The sequence below is a fragment of the Poecile atricapillus genome, chromosome 5 (assembly GCF_030490865.1).
Source record: "Poecile atricapillus isolate bPoeAtr1 chromosome 5, bPoeAtr1.hap1, whole genome shotgun sequence".
NCBI lineage: Eukaryota > Metazoa > Chordata > Aves > Passeriformes > Paridae > Poecile > Poecile atricapillus.
In genome coordinates this window covers 12,212,029-12,220,677 of record NC_081253.1, presented here as the reverse complement: position 1 = coordinate 12,220,677, position 8,649 = coordinate 12,212,029, and the positions used below count along the sequence as shown (strand labels likewise).

The 8,649-nt window shown below is 37.0% G+C and overlaps 1 protein-coding gene across 2 annotated transcripts in view; it reads left to right on the top strand.

The window, feature by feature from the left end:
• The first annotated feature begins 2,836 nt into the window (after nt 1-2,836).
• RALB (RAS like proto-oncogene B) overlaps nt 2,837-8,649 on the top strand; it is a 47,525-nt gene continuing 41,712 nt past the window's right edge. Inside the window, exons 1-2 of one of the 2 annotated variants that reach the window (XM_058839694.1) lie at nt 2,901-2,932; nt 4,355-4,437. The gene's annotated coding sequence lies outside the window, so the exon portion shown is untranslated. Of the gene's footprint in view, nt 2,933-4,354; nt 4,438-8,649 lie in introns of both variants that reach the window. The other variant, XM_058839695.1, reaches the window with a different exon arrangement.

The following is an 8,649-nucleotide window of genomic DNA, read 5'->3' as shown; positions in this document are numbered from 1 at the left end:
TGCCATGATTCCTTTTACTCCTGCTCATCACTGTCTCTCCTACTATAAATGTAAAATATTGGCTTTTCCTCATTTCCCCATTATGTTAATCCCTTCTACCTCTTTTCCAAGCTCAAAACTACTTCCCTATCCAGGTTTTCTACCAGATGCTGTATGTTAATGTAAGGAAAACTCCCAGCCTTATATATGGACAGAGGAACATGAGTTACACCTCATATGGACTTCACAGTGAGGGTATTCAAACCCTTAAACAGAATGCCCAGGGAGGCTGGAACGATCACATTTGGATATACTCGCACCTGACCAGCGCTAAGCAACCTGACCTAACTTTGAAGCCCTGTTTTGACTGGGTAAAGGATGAGGTTATCTCCAGTGATTCCTTTTAATCAAAATTATTTCATAATTCTAATTAAGTCTTGAAGAAAAAGAGAAAGAGTGAGAACACACAAGAAATTAAGAAAAATATGCTTTTCTGGCAAGAAGCAAAAGGAGTACAACAAAACAAAACAGAGCTGTGCAGTTATCCTGCTTCTCATGCTCACACTGAAGTAACTCAGGATGCAATCAGAGATGTTAAAATCTGCAGAGAACCAAGAAGAGAATGAACACCAACGTGTCTGTGGTTAACTGAGGCTTACTTCATCTGTTTGACCTCAAAGCCTGGTTAGAAATGTGTGTATTGTCTTCAGAATATTCTCCTCTGGAATATTCCAAGGCACATCTGCTTTATTTGCTGCAGATTCAGAGTAGGAGCATGATACAGGCAGTACCCACCTCCTCAGAGCTTGGGCTGAGCAATCACCCAGGTGCTGCAGCCAGATGTTCACTGGAGATTAACCCTCTTGGGCCCACAGAGGAGTAGGAGCACACCAGAGATGCCCCTGCCCCCTTCACGGCAAGCAGCAGTCCTAGCTCCCTCATCTTATGAACACATAAAAAGTATGGTTTTCAGTCAAGTGTGTGAATACATGAAATGTTCAAGTCAAATCCAGAGCTGTGATAAGTATTTGCACTTTTAGGAAATCTTCTCAAATCGAGGTGATCACCTATATAGGTTTTATAGTACTATTAAAAATCAAGGTGAGAGCAGAGAAACAAAAATATACATATAAACTCTATCACAGATTTTTAAGAAAAACTTCTGAAATTCTACAAAACTTAATGTATTAATGATCTTAAATCACAGTCCTCCAACTCATAAACAATTTGAGAAGTCATTGCCCCCAGATCCTTCATTCCAGAGTACAAGTAGCGGAAAAGTCCCCAGAATCTTTATGAAGAAAATGGTTTTGTGCTCTGGTTTATTTTACTACTGCTGCTGGTTTATTTGGGAGACGCATCACCACCGGATAAATGAGCATTGATACTACCAGCATCTGTTTAATAAATAATGTATTATAAAGTATTGTTCTTCCCCTATCCTCTTAAATAGAACAAGTTCCTGAAATTGAAAGTCCACTAACAAAAGGCACAAACAGAACAAGAAATCTGGCAGCAAAATATTGTTTAACAATACAGCTGCAAGAGCAACACCCTGTTGTGCAGCTCAGTAGAAGGGTATTGGCAAAAACTGAAACATAAAATGACTGATCCTTAAACTGATTTAATATGATAAGGGTCCTCCAAATCCAGCCATTAAACTAAAAGCCAATACAGGAGCTCAAAAATTATGATAAATGTTAATATATCACTCGTGGGTGGCCTTGATGTTGAGTCTGGGATGAGTTGCATGAACAAAATCACTGGAAATTTTTAATACAAAAAGAAGAAATTTAAAAGGCAACTACAATGACTTCCATAACATAGAATGCAGCAATTCCTAACACAGCATTAATGTTGCTTGCTTGAAATCTGCAAGGCTAAATTTTCCTATGAGTGTATTTTATGGGATTATAACAGAAACAAAATTATCCTGAAAACTTAAAAGAAAAACGAGAGGCTTAGTAGGTGAATTCTTAAAGCTGAAAAGGACAGAGAAGCTTCCAGGCATGCAAATATTGCTTTGGATCTTAAATAAACAAAGAAAACTTCAAACTAAATCCAGGTAAAGAACAATTGTGCTGAGTTAGGACATCTGCTTGGCTTTAAATGTTTATTAATTTCTTTTTTAAAAGCTGTAGACAATGACATAGTAAATAAATCTATAGTAATATATCTCTGCAAATGGATTATTATTTCTGGAGCAGACTTGCAATTTGGAAAGGCTCTAAAGAGCAAAACTTAACCCTGAAAATCTGCACAAAATCAAATTGACTTTCCATGCAATTTAAAAACCTCTTTGCTTACATTGCTTTAGAAAATATTAATTGGATTCCTGAATCACTTAGATGCTTTAGAAGATTTTACTTTTGCTGAGAAAAGCAATAAATAAGTCAGGATACTGCCATGGAGTGGATACACGTGGGTCCCTGTTGCTGACACAGACCCAGCTGTGGCTGCAGACCCAGCTGTGTTGGGGCTGGCTACATTTGCCTGAATAGAGCTGGTAACACACTTGAAGCTTGAGCTCTGACACAGGCAGCAGCAAGCATTGCTCTGAGGTGGCTCAGTTGTAATAGGTCTCTTAGGCTAGTCCTCCTAATGATGCAAATTCTAAGTTTGTGATTTTTATTTATGGAAACTTTTCACTGGAAAAGGTAGGAAAGATTAATTAGAAAAGTAATATTCTATTATTGGCTATTGAGGATTTTTAAGCTGTTACTTTTTAAATTATCTACAACAGTTTCCTTGTTTTTAGAATGAGTGCATGATATCATATCCTGAGCCCTTCCCTTTTCTTGTAACTTTCTGAGGCACTAGGAGGAGTCCAGCTACAGTCATCATGTGGATTGGCCTGTAAAACTGTAGTGGAGCTCTTTCTGCCATCTCCTGCCTGCCTAATTCATACTCCTTAAGAAACTGCTGCTCTAGGACAAACGGCCCTTTAAGCACAGTGAGTATCAGCTGAAAAAGCAACCAATTATCTAGCTTGTAAAGTTGCATCAGAGAATGATCACTGTTCTGTGTATTCACATTTATGTGCGGTTTGGGACACAAAAGGAAAAGGAAAACTTGCTGTCAGTATTTGACACTGAAGTAAAGTAGAGAAGGCAGTTCCCTGGCCCAGCTGGGGTGAGAAAAGGAACAGCAGCAACATGGGAGGCTCAGGGTGAAGAGATCAGATTAAAGGTGTGGGCTAGGTGTAAAAAAAATACATGTATTGCGCCAGGCAACATACCTATTTGCTGTAGACGGACAGACAGGAAAGAAACAGCTTCTAAAATGCATATAACAAGCAGCTGTGCCCAAGCACATGGTACTGTATTAATGCTGGATGACAAGCACCTCTTGTTTATTCTTAATGTGGTTTCATATAAGGAATATGTAGTAGTACTAGCTAGTAATAAGAAAAATAAAAGGAGAATAAAAGAAATAGTTGTGGTCAATAATCTTCAGTCATCCCTAAAGCATGCAGGCCAAGTAAACATGCACAGTGAGTCATTGACTCTTTTTAGTGTAACTATAACCTGTGGTGCTGTTACTGCTTCATTTTTCCATCTTGGTCCATAGCTCTGAAATGCAGAGCTAAAGGCTCTGCTGCCATTGGTGAAGGGCCTAAGGTTTTGTCTAGATGTCTCTGACATGCTAATTTAGTGGAAACTAGGTAAATATATCAATAATATAGTTATGATCATGATTTTTGATTATATTTAATATATGTATAAGGTAGTATGATCCATGTTTTATAGCATAAAAATGTTATAATGAAAGTAAATAAATGACATGCATTTATATCTACCAAATGAACTTGTAGAACTTATTAATTAATCTAGAAAATTGCTTTTAAAAGGACAGAATTTCCCTGTGTATGTTGTCCTTGTAGAACACCAAATATGGGGTTCATTCCAAGGTTGTAAAGGACTTAGGACCATGCTTTACATAAAGGCCTCTGTCTAGGATTAGATGGAACCAACAGAAAGGTGCCATGCTATTTTTGCGAATACTTAAGATAACCATAACTGTCTTCAAAAATTCCTTGATGATGTGAGCAACTATACAGGAAACACATAACCTTTGCTTACATTGATCACATTACTTTGTGGTTTTTATTTTGCTCACTGTGGTTTTGATCAGCTCCTTCGTGGGGTCACAGCACAGTGTTAGTAAAAGGCATTGCTTTTTGTTGTCTGCTAAACTGCACTGTGAGGTTAAAAAATTGCTGGTGTAGTTAGTCTTATGATAGAACAAAGCTGACATTTTCTATAACATGGCTATGATAAGAGTAGCAGTATGCTAAAGATGTGCTGTGTGCTGCTCAGCCTCAGCAGCATGGAGATTGGTGCATCAGAGGGGACCATTAGAATACCTCCTCCAGGGTTCTGCCTTCCTGTGACCTGTACCAGGTGCTTCTGATCCAGATGCAGTCCAGAGACATCAGCTGTCAAATAGGCTTCACAGGTAATGTTTTCACATGCCTACCAATTAGTACTTTTACATCTCTACCAGTTAATAATTGGCTTGTACCGTGCAACGTGAGGGATTTGTAACTCTTTCATTTAACAGAATATCACAGCACATGTTCAGGTTTCCATAGAAATGTTTGTTTCTTGAATTCACTGAGATCTTGATCCAACAAAGTTGTGTGGCCATGAGTTAAGTAAAAATTCTGGTTTAGAAAACCATTATTTCCTTTCTCTGGGTTTAAATTGCTGCCATTTATTTCCATTAGATGTAAACTTGCTTATAGATCATGGGAAAAAGTCACCTTAGTATTTCAATTGTGTGATCTACTGAAGAATAATAATATATTTTTATTCCTACTTATAGTTTGGTCTATCTACTTTGTGGCAATGATTTTTTTTCAACTTTATAAACTTATTTCAAGGACTTCACTCACAGTTTTAGAATTCTAGAATACATGATGTAGTCGGGCCACTAGGTTGGCTACTTGGCCTAGATAAAGCCACACTGAGTATCTCAAATCTCCTCCCTGTCCCACATGTCTTTTCCTGATTTCTTACACCCTAGGTATTCAGAGCTCTTGTACTCTATGGAAAACATCTAGGTCTGCCAGCTCTATTCTGCTCCTTTTTCTCTGAGGGCAGTTTATTGGGGGGTCCTTTTGCTATCTCCTTAAAGAGCTGGAATTTTGCTTTACTAGAATTCAAGGGCCTGACTTTACTCTTCATTTAACCCATATCTCTGGGGACTGCAAACTCCACCAGTGTGTGATCACAGCAGCCCAGGCTGCTGCCAATATTGATGTCACCAATTAGCTCACTCATGTTGCTGACCAACAGGTCCTGTAGTTAATTATTTTGTTGTCATGCTTTAGAAATCCAAAGAAAATAATGAATCAAATGAAAGAGACGTGTATTTTCCTTTATAGAAACGACCTGATTCTGCTTTTGTATCTTGTTTATATACGTCTTCAAAAATAAAATTTCCAGCACCTTGCATTAAAGAAATGTTAGGTGCATAGCAAATGTTTAATTAAGTAATCCCACATAGCACTTGTGAGGCAGGCTCCCTCATTTTACAGGTGAGACAGAGAGTGAGGAAGTAAATTGACTTGCTTAATATCACACAGTGAGTCAGTGCTAATTCTCAAAATAGACTTTATGTCTTCTGGTTCTTTTCCTGGTATTTTAATCATCAAAGTAGACTTAACTCTAAAGTTGAATGAACTCCTTAATCTATTAAAATATTTGTTCTCAATTTCATGTTGGAGTATTATGTTTTAATCACCTAAGCAATACTGAAATATTTACAAAAGTTTTCCTTTGTTAGGACCTTTTTGTCATGTTCAGATATTGCTTCAGGGTATCAGCTCAATTAGTTTTGTTTACAGTGATCCTGAACTTCAAAAACAGAATCTAGCAGATCTCCACCAAAAAAACCAACCAACCAAAAGCATTTTAAAAATACCCTTAAAACTCAATTTTTTTTTGTACTCTCATGAGTATAGGGCCGTTCCACTTAATAATACCCATAGCTTTAATTAATGGAACACATTAAAGTTATTGGCCCACAGAAAGCAAAAGATAGACTGCTGGTTATGACTGCTGTCATGACTAAATGAAAATGCATCCTGAAGCACAAAAGAGCAACAGCATGTTAAGAAACATGTGCTTAGTGCAGTACTGAACCACATGCTGGGTCATCTCTGAATAAACTGGTAGAGAAAGAGATCCAATCCTTGCACACCTGTTTAAATGAACAGTTCCTGTGTTCGGGTTAATTAAATGCTCCAGCAGCTTTGGTGCTTTCCTGAGCACAGTCCACAGATTTGGTTTTGCTGATAGGAAATATATAAATTTTTCCAATCCTTGCCATGTTACCTGTTTAATAGTGTTCTTCAGCATAGGATAGAATAAATGGCCCACAGAATATGTATGTAGGCATAAGACTTAAAAGAGCCTCCGGAAAAAGGAATGAAGAAATAGTATTACCATGGCTTGCTCCTTTTTAAACCTGAGTACAGACACAGCTGTCTGTTACACAGCCTTATACAATACTTTGTATCATACAGTATTTTTAGTGTGGGTGAAACAAACAGCAAAGGCTGTGGTCAGCTCCAAGATTTTTAAAAGACTTTTGCCACATGTAATGAATAGGGCATTGCGGTATAGGCAGCCTTACAACTTAATTGAACTGTAACAACAAAATACCTTAAAGATTCAACTGCTTAATTGCTGAATGCAAATAAAGCTCCTAGGTGGCAGAATCAGTCAGTAAGTATTAGCATGCTATATTTATAGAAACAACTCTAAAGTAATTTAAGGTGTTGTACTTGTAAAGAACATTGTCACATCTTGCCTACTGAATTACAGGCTAGACAGAATGTTTAAGGTAAGATGACAAGGAGTGATGTTCCAAGAAGGACATTTTGCTTCTTTGGGATCAATACTTCTAGTTTACCATGTAGTTTTTCTTTGGGGTTTATTTTTTTCTTAAGAGGTTTACTATGAGCGTATCTTGCACTTTCCCACTAGGGCTATGTCATCAGTGATGAACTGTCCAAGACCCATCAGAATACCACTCCAACTTTGCTTCCTGTTTTTGCTAGAGACTAAGAGGTTTTTCTCAGAGACCTCAGAAAATATCTTGATGCCAAGTGATGTGCAGTTTTTAAGACAGCACTGTGTCTGTGTAGCACTATCAGGGACAGAGATTTCAAAGGGTTTTTGAAAGGGTTTTCAAAGGGTTTTTGAAAAGCAGGCAGGAGTTGTCTGGTACAAAATGGGCAAAGACAACAATTTTGTGGCTTTTATAGACTTTGAAACCAAACCCAAGAAAGCAAGGCAAATAACTGATAATTTTTTTAAAAAAAATTTTTTTCTTTCTTTTTTGTAGCTCTTCATTTATGTCTCCTTTTATCTGTAGCTCCTATTATTAACCTGTTAAGTGTAATGGTAATAGTGTTTGAAAAGTTGAAAATTTTAATCAAACATTAGACAATATTTGTGATAAACAGGGTTCAAAATTAGATGCCCAAGTGTTCTCTTCCAGATTGGGAATATGAAAAAAATCTGTGGTCTGTGTGTCTGATCAAAACTAGCCAAATAGTAATATAGTAGTAGATGATGTAGAAATTAAATACATGATCATGCAATTAATGGGTAGAGATTCCTTTTCATTAGCAATTCCTCTAATAAGTATGAAGAATGAGTCATCTTGAGGAAAGCAGAAATTGCTTGTGGATTATTTGAATGAGAATGGGGGATGCATAGTACACAATCACATATGAGAAGAGTTCTGACAAAATAGAGGCCTTGACTTTTGGATGCAGAGAGTTACACTTGCTTCATCTATTATTGAAGAAAATAGATACAAGCCAGATTCTATGATTAAGTAGATATTGTGCTTTTTTACAAAATTAACATTATTTAAGATTCTACTTCCAAAGAAGACCTCAGTGTGTCCTACCTACCTTAAGTAATTGGATTATTGGTCATTGCCCTCTGGCAGGTCTATTGCAGCTTTGTTCTGTTGATTCAGCACAGAAGGAAAACATTTTAAGAATGTCAGTTCTTCAAGTAATGGGGATTATAGGCATGGTAACAGTACATGTTTGTGAAAGGTATGTCCTGCCAGACTTCATTCCCTGGGACGGCAAGAGGGAAACTGAGGTACAGCCATAGTGCTACTCTGAAGAGTTCATATAATTAATGTGTTATTCTTTAGATTTGATTCACAGAATTGAGAAAGAATTTGTGGTAATATGGTGCTTATACATAAGAGCTAGAAAATGAAAGGGAAAAGAAAGTGAAAAGAAGTGTATAATGAGGGAGTTGACCAGTTTATTTCCCTAGCTATTTCACCAAGCTAGCTATTTGCCTAAGCACAGTGAAAGGGGCAAAGCTAAGCAATAAAAGTAAAAAAAATTAAAAAAAAAATTAAAAAAAAATCCAATGAGAGTTACCTTAAACTCTGTTAATTATAAAATATGGTGTTTGTTAGCAATGCAGACGAAGTAGATTTTTTTCTAACAATCCTTATTATGTGTTAACATGGCACCATAAAGGTCCAAGAACCTTGAATCACACAACTTGCAAAATACCCCTAGAATATTTCTTGCTGGAACTAGGTACAGCAAGACAAGTACAAGCTGAATCTATAAATATGCAGAAGACCTTTTCTGTTCAATAAAACAAGTGGTTTCTGCTG